This window comes from Papaver somniferum, chromosome 7 (genome assembly GCF_003573695.1).
Source record: "Papaver somniferum cultivar HN1 chromosome 7, ASM357369v1, whole genome shotgun sequence".
Taxonomy (NCBI): Eukaryota; Viridiplantae; Streptophyta; class Magnoliopsida; order Ranunculales; family Papaveraceae; genus Papaver; species Papaver somniferum.
The window spans coordinates 100985011-100997140 of NC_039364.1; positions in this window are offsets into that span (position 1 = coordinate 100985011).

Consider the following 12130-nt stretch of genomic DNA (forward strand, 5'->3'; position numbering starts at 1 on the left):
GGTATAAGGCTCCATGAAGCAAGAAGAAGTTCTTCAGTTCTTTAAGGCTGATCGTCCCTTCTGTAATGGAGCTGCTCAGTTCATGAATGATAGGTGCTCTCCAGTCATTTGCTTGAGCTTCTTCAGTTTGATTAAGCCACGTGGATGACACAGCTCGTCTTTGCACTATGATGGATTTCTCTGATCCTTCGAATTGCAACTTGGAGGCAAGAGTTGCTAAGCAATCACATGCCTATTGTTGGTTCGGCCAGTATGGGTGATGGTCGCGTCGGCGAAATGAGTCAGGAGTCGCTGTGCTTCAGCCCTGAATGGAGCAAGTGTTATCTCTTTGAGAGAGTACACCCCATTCATTTGATTGACTAGTAGTTTTGAATCTCCTCTGATCTCCAGATGCATTGCTCCTGCTTGTTTAGCTAAGGATAATCCTAGCAAGAAGGCCTCATACTCTGCTGAATTATTTGTACAGTGGAAATCCAGCTTGAATGAGTGTGAGAATACCTCTCCTGATGGCGAGACCAAGACTATGCCCGCTCCTCCAGTATCATTACTAGGAGTGGCGGATCCATCAAAGTACAACAACCATGTTTCTTCTTTAACGACTGAGATTCCTGGAAGTTCTCCTGGTACGTCATCTGGTAATGTCGCGGAATCTTCTCCTGGGAACGCTGCTAGTAAATCTGCTACTGCTTGACCTTTGATTGCTTTGGGGGAAACACATACTATGTCGAATTCCGACATCTGAAGCAGCCACTTTCCAGGTCTTCCTATCAGAGCGGGCTTTGAGAGTAAAAACTTTATGGGATCAGCTTTGGATACAAGCACAACTCTGTTGGATAGTAAATAATGCCTGAATCTTTGCATTGCATGAGCTAACGCCAGGCATGCTCTTTCAGCTTTCGGGTATCTGAGTTGAGCATCCTTCATGGTTCGGCTTGAAATAGTAAATTGGATGCTCGACGCCTTCTTCGTCTTCTTGAGCCAGTAGTAGTGCTCCAATAGCAACATCACTGGAGGCTGTGTATAATATCAACGGTCGACCCTGCACTGGAGACCTCATGACTGCAGGTGATAAAAGTATCTGTTGTATTTTCTGAAATGCTTCCTGCTGAACATCCGTCCACGTGAAACTCGCTCCCTTCTTCAGCAGAGGGGTGAACGAAGCAATAAGTTGAGCCAATCCTGGTATGAAGCGTCTGATGTAATTCACCTTACCCATGAAGCTCTGCAGTTCCTTCACAGTGGAGGAGGAGGCATGGTGGAGATGGATTTCGCTTTGTCCGGATCGACTTTGATCCCTTCGGCAGTGACCAAGAATCCCAGAAACTTTCCAGAAGAAACTAAAAGCGCATTTTAGAGGATTCATCTTCAACTTGTATTCTCTGCATCTTTCAAAGACTTGTCTCAGAACTTCTAGATGGGATGTTCGAGCTTTCGATTTCACCACGACATCGTCAACATAATCTTCTACTTGCTTGTGCATCATATCATGAAATATTGCTGTCATGGCTCGTTGGTAGGTGGCGCCAGCATTCTTCAACCCAAAGGGCATCACAGTGTAATGAAAATTCCCAATGGGAGTGCGAAACGCGGTCTTGGCGGCATCATGTTCGAACATTTTGATTTGGTTGTACCCACTGTAACCATCCATGAATGAGAACATACCGTGGCCGCTGGTCGCATCAACGAGCATATCAATGTTGGGTAAAGGAAAGTCATCCTTCGGGCAGCATTTATTTAGGTTTCTGAAATCTACACAACATCTGATTTGGCCATTTTTCTTCTTAACTGGGACGACATTAGCCAGCCAGGTTGGGGTTGAATAGGCTTGATAAATCCTGCTACCAGTAATTTTTGAATTTCGGCCTTGATTTGTTCCTCGACCTCATGCCTGAACTGCCTGGGTGGTTGTTTGACAGCCTTGGAGCCGGGAATGATATGTAGACGGTGAGTGACCATTTGTCATCCAGGCCAGGCATTTCTTCATACGTCCAAGCAAATATATCCCGATACTCCTTCAGTACTCTACCAGACCTACGCTCTTCCGGTGATAGCGCAGAACTGACCAAGATCGGTCTTGGATCTTCCTCTGTGCCGATGTTAACCGTCTCAAGATCATCAGTGGTAGAATTCGTGCCATCTTGCAACTTTGTGGAGCTTCCTGAACTTCATCCTGGTAGTTGTTCATTCTGACACGATTCACCAGTGCGGGGAGACTCTTGATCAATCTCCCCTATTAATTGCTAATCTTTGCGTCGCCGGTAAATGACCCTTCCTTCTGCGTCATGAGTGGTCATAAAATTGGATCCTGAGATCGTAGTTTCATTTTTCGGCGTTTGAACGTGTAGCAGGCGATTCGACTGGTTCCGCTTCGAAGATGGTGATGATGCAGATGCCTCAATAGCCTTCCAACTTGGAAGTGGAGTAGTGTAGATTTTCTTAGGAGGTTCAGGGGGCTTCTCTGGGATCGATGAATTCATCGTAGGACAGAGCATACGGAGATGATGAAGCAGCTATGCGGACGATCTTGTTATTGAGTAACGCCTTCATGCATTGATGGTAGGTTGATGGAACCACCTTGTTGTCATGGAGCCAAGGTCGCCCAAGTATCATGTGGTAGTCAGGTTCTTGTTCGATCACGTGGAATTTCACCTTTGATTGAATTGGTCCTACCCTCAAATCTATGTACGCGTATCCATATGTGTGGCTTCGGCTTCCTTCAAACCCTGTCATTAGGATGGGATGGTGAATGATTTTACCTCGCGGGAATCTGGTCATTCTAAGAGTTTTCTTAGTGACAATGTTGGTGGAAGCACCGGTGTCGATGAGGGCTCTTCTGAATTCGGTGACTTTGATGAAGCCAGTCACGTACAACGCGCGATTGTGCCCTTCGTCTGCGATGTGATCTTCTTCTCCAAAAGTGATGTTGTCGATTGAATGTTCATATATCATGGATACTTTTTCAACTGCTGGGGTTGGTAAAGTTATTTGTACGTGGTTGAGTGTGGCAAACGTATCCGTACGCTGTTCCCTGAAAAAGTATAAAAGTTCACACAAATTTTCAATCAATTGTGCAACCTCTTGATCCACCGGCTTTTCATAAGTAGTGAAACTGTTGATTTGAGGGTCAGGCATTGAACCAGTCCCCAGTGTTGGGACTTCCGAAGCAGAGACGTCGCCCAACTCAGATGTCAGCTTGATGAGAAAATTGAGTATGTGATCTATCGTGTTCTTCATCAGATCCATGTTCCTGGTGTGGACTTCCAGAATTTGAGATAGCTCTGCCAGAGTCGGGGTTCCTATGCCTTCCGTGTCGTCAGGTGTAACATGAGGAATCCTGCCATTTGAAAGATTCTGGATTGGGTCTGGATCAGTTGAATTAGTCCTAAGACCAACCATCTTGTGAAAATGATATTGCAACCGAGATATTAATCTTCCACTGTGGTCGCCAATCTGTGAGTGGGGAAAAACGATTTGCTGGTTTTTACGGAATTGAAGAGTCGACCGTGTGGAGACTCCTTGAACCGAGCGAAATGTTGAACCTCACACAGATGTACTGCAAGAAGGGAGTGCTTTAAGTTCGAGAGATCAATCTGTAAGACCCCGTCTTAAACCAAGAACAATGGTCGTTTCAGAGTCAATTAGGTCACAAGAGAGGATGGGTTGATCTGTAGGAGGGAAGCTGAGAAATGCGTGAGATCAATGGTGATCTGAGATTGTAGGTGTGTTGTGAATTCAGCGTGAAAATGTTCTGAATGATTGAATTTTGCTCAATTGAGAGTAATTTCTGTGAGTTCGTGTAGACGAAAGATTGTATGTATGAATTTTGATGAGAAATTGCTCGTCTTGGCGAATGTCGTTCGAATGTTTGAAAACTTCTCTATCTTTTCAATCAGGATTCATAGAAATTTTATAATGCCGTAGTTGAAAACCCCATGATCCCATGAAGTGTGACAGTTGATGGAATCAGAGAATGGGAAATGGGGAAATCATGTTAAAACCAATTACTCATCGTGCAGAGACTTGGTTAACTTTCCACCCACTACTTTGCTGACTCTTCCAACTGATTGCAAGACTTGCTCACATTCTCTCATGGGTGAACACACGTGCCGTAGACCGCCAGACCAAAATCCTAGTTAATATCCCCCATGTGACACGATTGAAATCTCGTGATTGTGGAGTCAGTTGCTGACTTTATGGGACGATGAGTCCATGTAGCGCTGAGTTGAATATGATTAGCCAATGTTTCGAAACTCATGAATTTAATGTGTCTGCTTAGACGAGGTATCATTATAACCTAAGACGAGCAAAACTGTGTTGCTAAATTGTTGAATATTGATAGTTGAACCAATATTCTTTGATTTGAGCAAATATTGCTAGTCTGAGCGAATATTGCTAATTGAGTAAATATTGCCGGTTCGAGCGAATATTGCTAGTTTGAGCAAATATTGTTCTTTTGATGAATTGTTGGTAGCTGGACCAAATAAAATGTTAATTTAATTTACTGACTGCTGAGTCAAGCAAAATAAATATGAATATCAATCATGGAATCAACATCAAATTATCAGAGTGTTTGAATCTGCACAGAATCACGTTTCTGCAGAGCTCTGGATTCAAAACCCTAATTTTACCGAAATGATGATTTATTGCAAATCAACACGGGACCGACTACATGGGATGATGGGTTCACCATATAATGCCCAAATGCTCGAATGAGCAAAAATACCAAAGTCTCTTGAGGACCAGTTGGTGAAAGAATGATTAAATGTTGATTTAATCATTTACTGAAATAATGCTCGTGTGAGCAACAAATCGTAAAACTTGATGTAGAAAATATGAGGGGCCGACCAAGAGGTCATGAGACCGTCTCTTGATGGTTGTGGGACCAGTAGATGGTCATTTGAGCGAACTTCCAAATGTTTGGAAAGAGTTCGAACCTAATATGAGCAACTGAGCAAATTAGGTTAAAATCATTAAAACATGCGGGACCAGCTGTTTGCAAGCCTCAGGGTCACCCTTGGTCGGTCAAGGGGACGTGCCCATGTCACCATAGTGTCCGTGCTTCAGTCCTGAGAATTTTGATATTTTCTGATGCACGTTTGAGCAACATTTGGAGAAAATATGCAAAATCCATGGTTTTGCTGAAACCGGAAAAAATACATGAGATGATGAAAATAATAAATAAAACAAGGAATTACAAGGTGTGGGATCGGCCAAGGCTAAGGCATGGCCGGACGGCTGACACGCGGTCCCACATGCATTTCCCAGTTTTATGTGATTTTATGTATTTTTCTCTGATTTAAGGGAAATTCCATGAAACTGGAGAGTTTGGCGAAATTAGGGAACTTCCATGAGATGAGAGACATAAATTAAAATATAAAAATAGGGAATGGGAGTGTGGGACCGGCAAAGGCCGTGGCATGGCCGGCGGGCCATTGGGCGCGGGTCCCAAAGCACTCTTCCCAATTTTATGTAATTTTGATGATTTTAGATAATTTTCATAAAATCAAAGGGATTTGTTGAAAACCAAGATATTTTGTTGAAATCAGAGAGTTTACATGAAATCAGGAAACAAAACACCAAATAATAATAAAATAATGGGCGTGTGGACCGGCTAGAGCCGGTCCCACAAGTTTTCCTAATTTTTTTTAATATTTTCCATGATTCTAGAGAAAATACATGAAATTAGGTAATTTTAGGGAAAATTCATAAAATCAAGGAATTTTCATAATTTGAGAGAAATAATAAAATAATGGAGACGTGAGGTGTAGGACCGGCCACGACCAAGGCATGGCCGGCTGTTGCTCGGTCCCGCGACACCTTTTCCTAATTTTATTATTTTTTGATAAAATCATGTGATTTAGATAATAATACATGAAATTAGGTAATTTTCATGATTTTAGGGAAAATTCATAAAATCAAGGAATTTTCATAATTTGAGAGAAGTAATAAAATAATGGAGACATGAGGTGTGGGACCGGCCACGGCCAAGGCATGGCCGGTTGGCGCTCGGTCCCGTGACACCTTTCCCTAATTTTATTATTTTTTGATAAAATCATGTGATTTAGATAAAATACATGAAATTAGGTAATTTTCATGATTTTAGGGAAAATTCATAAAATCAAGGAATTTTCATAATTTGAGAGAAATAATAAAATAATGGAGACGTGAGGTGTGGGACCGGCCACGGCCATGGCATGGCTGGCTGGTGCTCGGTCCGTGACACCTTTCCCTAATGTTATTATTTTTTGATAAAATCATGTGATTTAGATAATTTCTTTGAAATAAAAGAAATTTGCTCGAACGAGAGGATTTTCATGAGATCGTGAAAATAGTAAAAATATGGTAAAATATAAAATTGGCGCGGGACTAGTCACGACATGACTGGCCGACTGGTGAGCCTAGTCCCCTGGCGCTTTTGTTTAATATTTTATTATTATTATTATTTTCCCTTCCTATTTTGCATAGGTTCGTCGTTCGTTCGTATTTTTGAAATGTTCGTTCGTGCATTCAAAATGCTGGTCTGTGCATTATCTGCTAATTACACTTGCACCATTTTTTTCAGGGCTTATTCGATGCTCATATGCCTGTTCCGTTGAATATTTATTACTAACCTGTGGAATTCTGCTGGGAAGAACCACAGATTGAAGTAACGAAATATAACGAGGAATCGTAGAAGATTGCTGAATATTCAGGCGATTAATTGACGACTCGTAGAATATTGCTGAATATTTAGACGATGGCTCGTAGAATATTGCTGGATATTCATACGATTTAAGATAATTAATTGCTGGCTCTGTACTAGAAGGGCTTCTTGTCTAGGAGCATTAATTATCTGAGGGTTGAGCAATATGAACTTGCTGAAGTGTCATATTCCTCTTGCATAGTCGGGGAAAATCTGGTTACATTCCGAAGACGTTGTCGCTCTATACTAGCAGACATGCTGTCTAGGAGCCGCCCAATCTTTCGATTCTATACAGTATGAGATGTGCCGTGGTCTCAGCTGAGAGACTGCACATCTTCATCTTCTCTGAGAGACTTTCTCCATAAGAGGTGGCACGAGCTTTCATGCATAGAGACATGAGTCTCGATACTCATCCGATTGCCGGATCCGGAGTAAGTACTGAAATTGCTCAGTATTCATGAGATGTGCCGTGGCCTCAGCCGAGAGACTACACATCTACACGTACTCTAAGAGACAACCTTCTCAGTCAGATATTTATGACATGAGCTTTCATGCTTTAATGAGAGACATGAGTCTCAATACTCATCCGGTTGCCGAATCTGGAGTATAGTTTTACAATTCTACCCTTTGTCGAAAATCCACCATCTACACCTTGATTCAGTGTGAGATTGATTAGGGTTCAACTACAGTCCAGTCTGAAGTTAATTGGTAGTAGGCTAGAGTCTGTAGCGGCTTAATACAGTGTGGTGTTCAATATGGACTAGGTCCTGGGGTTTTTCTGCATTTGCGGTTTCCTCGTTAACAAAATTATGGTGTCTGTGTTATTTCTTTTCCGCATTATATTTTGTTATATAATTGAAATATCACAGGTCGTGCATTAAGATCAAACAATTAGAATATCCAACCTTTGGTTGTTGATTTACATTGATTGACACTTGAACATTGGTCTTTGGTACCGTTCAAGTAACTCCTCTTATGTTCAATCGGGCTCGCAAATTTCTATTTTCTGATTGCGGATTGAATTAAGAGTTAGAGATATTAAACTCTTTGATATGCTTTACTCTAGATTGAGTCTGACTGTCTAGTTGATTCTCTAGAAAGTGTATTGGAGTAAGTCCTCTCAGATTGCCAAAAAAATTGCTGGGTGTGGTTGTTAGACCCCCGCATTTTCAAGATACAGAAGAGATGCCATTTTCCTTAGCAGAATCAGATTACATGGAGTGCCCACATATACCGATTATGGAGGTTTCAAAATATGCCTCTCAACAGTCGGATTTTAATGGTGCACATGTAATCTGATTCCTGGCAAAAAAAAGTTACAGAAAAATTGTCACTTTTCCTCAAAGGAATCGGATTACATGATATGACAACATAAACCGATTCTGAAAGTGAACCTCTGGCGAACTGTCAGAATCGGATTACATATAACTGAAAAACTGCCAGAATCCTGCATTTTTTGCACACACATTGTAGTTGGTTCTTTTGTGGCATCTTAGACAAACACAAACAATTTTCAAAAGAAACCAGATTCAGTCATTTATAAACTAGGAATATAACCAAACATAATTCGACAATAAGTTTAAGACATATGTTTTGACTCCATAATTATCCATAGTTAAAGACATAAGTTTGAAACCATTCATCCATGAACATCCCCACCACGACCACGTCCACCTCGTCCTCGTTTAGCAGATTGGGCGCTGGTCGATTCACCTTCAAGCTTCTTTCTTGTGGTGACTATCTTCCTCTTTTTCTTTGGCTCCTCCTCCTCCTCCACCAGTTCCACAAACTTTGCACCCGCTTCTACATCTTCGAGACTGTTCAATTCATCAATCATCTTTTCATTGGCCTTAACTTTTTCCCCTTCCCTGATTTCTAGCTTTGCTTAGGTTATCAAGTTCCCGACTCGGCTTCTCTGTTTCCATTATAAACAAGAAACATTCAACAAAAAAACCATTAACAAAACCGTATTTGAGTTACAATATGCACCAGGCATTCGAGAGCTGTATCTTTGTCATATATCTTGGGCCTCTCATTTACTCGTATCACTCGAGTATGCGAAACATTGAGGTACCACGACATGTAACCTGGAATTGCGTCATCATCTGTGCTCGATCGACCATCCATACTAAGTCCGTCGAACCTTCTTTCTTCCCAATATTCACATGATGGTAAAGGGTTGTGAACAATCTCAATATAATTATTATATGACTTGGTTTTTTTCTCATCGATTTTAAACTTCTTGTTCTCCTTTGGGATTTTTTCTACGTATCCGCATTGTCTTGCGACTCTTGTCGGGTTGTACATTACATATCCTCTAGGGTGAAACAAAGGCCCAAAATAATTTTGTTGCTCGGCGCACCCAACCATCTTTCCTTTTCCTTTGGCCAAATCCTTCTTGTGCGGGTCAAAGACAACATATTTCATCGTCAACTTGTCCAACTGGCGTCTCAACTTCAGATAATCCTATTTTTGGGACATCGGCTTACTTCTGTAAGTGTACATGTCTCCATAATATGCGGTCCCATTCCTTGTTAAGAAAAGCCCTTTGAGCAAATATATCCATGTCTGCAGCAAAGCCAAATTCCCTCCGATTTGGTTCCTTTGAACCCTAGAAGCCTTTATGAACTCGTTCAACGAGCGTGCAAGGATGGCAGTGACCCAAGAAACTTTCGTGAATCTTGTCAAATGGTTGCAACAATTGAACACAGTTGGGGCTCACACAGGCACCGGAAACGTCAGGAAGATAACAGCTCCCAGGACGTAGAGGACATACACATTGGCTGTGGCGATGATACGTTCTGGCGTCACCTATTTTTCCTCACCACGAAGCTTCTTTGTTCCCATGAAATTGTCCCTTGGCTTCGAGGGATGGAATATCCTATACTTTTCCTTGGCTACTAGCATCTCTGACTTGGTCTTGTCGTCATCCCATTGGAACACATTCTTGGTGAACGCGTAAATATTATCCCACTCAAGATCTTGCACGTAGTCTTCGTGCTTCACGACTTTACCTTTTATGCTTAGCCTGGTAATGAACTTCGCATCATCTGGAGTTATCGTCATCTCGCCAAACGGAAGATGTAAAGTATTCGTTTCCCGTAATATCTCTCGGCAAAGGCGTAACAAAGAGGTTTGTCGTAACCAAGAACCAAATTTTCGACCGCAGGAATCAAACCCGTAGAATTGACTATGTCGATTACTTCGTGAACTCCTACAATTGTTGATTCTATTGATTCCAGTGGTCAATTCTTCATCATACTCACCGACGTTCCTGGCTTCATACAACGAACGACATCCTTGTGATTCTGTAAACAAAACAAACCCGATGGACAATAATAAAAACACTATGCGGATAATAAGTTTTATGTTACATAACATAAGGTTTTGGTGGTTACTGTGGTATAACAGATGACCACGGCCCAACTGTCTTTGTACCCCCATAACATCTGTCCTCCATCACCGGGTAACCCGTAAACGAAAGCCTTAGGGCCACGAGGAAACATCTTCAGTGGGACGGGCATGTGGTCACCTTTCTTCTTCTTTGGAACATTTAACTTCTTACCGTCTGTCTTACCTTGTTCTTGAGTGTCTCCTCCTTGGAATGGTTCTTGAACTTCTCCTCCTTGAACTTGTTCTTGAACTTCTCCTATCTCTTCATCAATTTCATTGACACTTTATTCTTCATCACCTTCATTCTCACTTTCTTCTTCATCACCTTCATTCTCACTTCTTTCTTCATCACCTTCCTTGCCACAAATTTCTTCTTCATTGATCTCCTTGCCACCACTTTCTTCTTCATTAACTTCCTCATCACTTTCTTCCTCGGAAACTTCTCTATCACCACCTCATTCTGGTGTATCAGAATCAGATTCTTCTTGTGTTGGTTGCTCCGCTTGAGGTGGTGGGTCATTCAAATTTGGACCGTCTTTTCGACTAGGTCCCAAATTCTTAGGAGAATCAAAGTCATGTTTCTTGTTATATTTCTTTTCGGCTTGCTTTTGTTGGTTTCCCTTGTTTGGCCTGTGGAATACAAAGTTAAGCGACGAACAACAATGGAATCGAATGCATTTTTTGAAGTCAAGGTATACAATCGGTCTACTCGATACACATATGAAGTCTGATTCTTAACGTAACAAATCAGGAATCAGATTATTTAAGTGGTCATGTAATCCGATTCTAACAAAAAAGACTTGCAAAAAGGATGGCAATTCTTCTTACAAGAATCGGTTTACCTGGTACACATATAAAGTCTGATTCCTAACATAAAAAATCATCAACCGGATTATTTAAGTGCTCATGTAATCCGATTCTAACAAAAAAAACATACAGAAAGGATGGGCAGTTCTTCTTACAAGAATCACTTTACTTGATATACATATAAAGTACGATTATGGCTGATCAGTTACAAACCAAAGGCTACACAATCGGTTTTTGTGGGCACATATGTAATCCGTTTCTAACCAAAAAAAGTTACGGAAAAAACGGTAATCCCTACCACAACGCAATCGGGCTATGTGGTCATTAACATTGACCGATTCTGGTTCAAATTTCTCGAACCAGAATGTACATGCAGCACAATCGGTGTTTTTGACCAAGAACATCAACCGTTTCCAAACACAATCGGTTCACAACAACATTAACATAATTCGATTATGTGAAACTCGGAAAATTATGATTTCAAAAATTTCGATTTCTAAGCGATTGCATGTTACTAAAATCTAGTTTAGAGAATTTGGTTGATAGAAAAGTACCTGATTCGACCTATTTTCTCCTCTTGTTGTGCGATCAAAGATGGTTCGTCTCGAGCAACCGTTTTCTTCTTCGGTTTGTTTTCAATCGCTTGAACGATTCCACGATTACTCTCACTAGGATAAGTAATTCCAGTGGCTTGTTCGTATCTTGGTCGTGTCGATATTTTATAGAAGAAAAAAACGATTAATCGTTTTTGGCGTCGATGATCGGCGATGTTTTGGTTTCAGAGAGGGAGAAGAGCAGGAGAAAATCGGTTTACTAGAGAAAATGAAAATGAAATTGATTTTGGTTTAAGGTTTTATTATTAAGAGTTAATGGGATGAATTGTAAGTATTAATATTTTTAGTGGGTGAATTGGTAGTTTCGGCAAATTTAAACACCCCTTATCATTTTTTATTAGACAGATGAAGTAATTATATAGGTCTCATATAATCACAATAGGCCTCAAATTAGCCAAGTAAATTTAAATTTAAATTGCTGAAACAGCTTAATTCATTTCTCTAAATTATCAATCCAGTTGTACCATCTTAGAAAAGTTTCACGTCACCTCTTTTCCTTCTTCTTTCTTCTAGGTTTGATGAGTTGTACTTGATTTGGATTATCTGCCGCCTTTCTCTTCACAGTTCACACTACACCGAATGGAAGTCAGAGCTTAGAACATGTGATGTTTTATTAGTGGGATTAGTTACACAA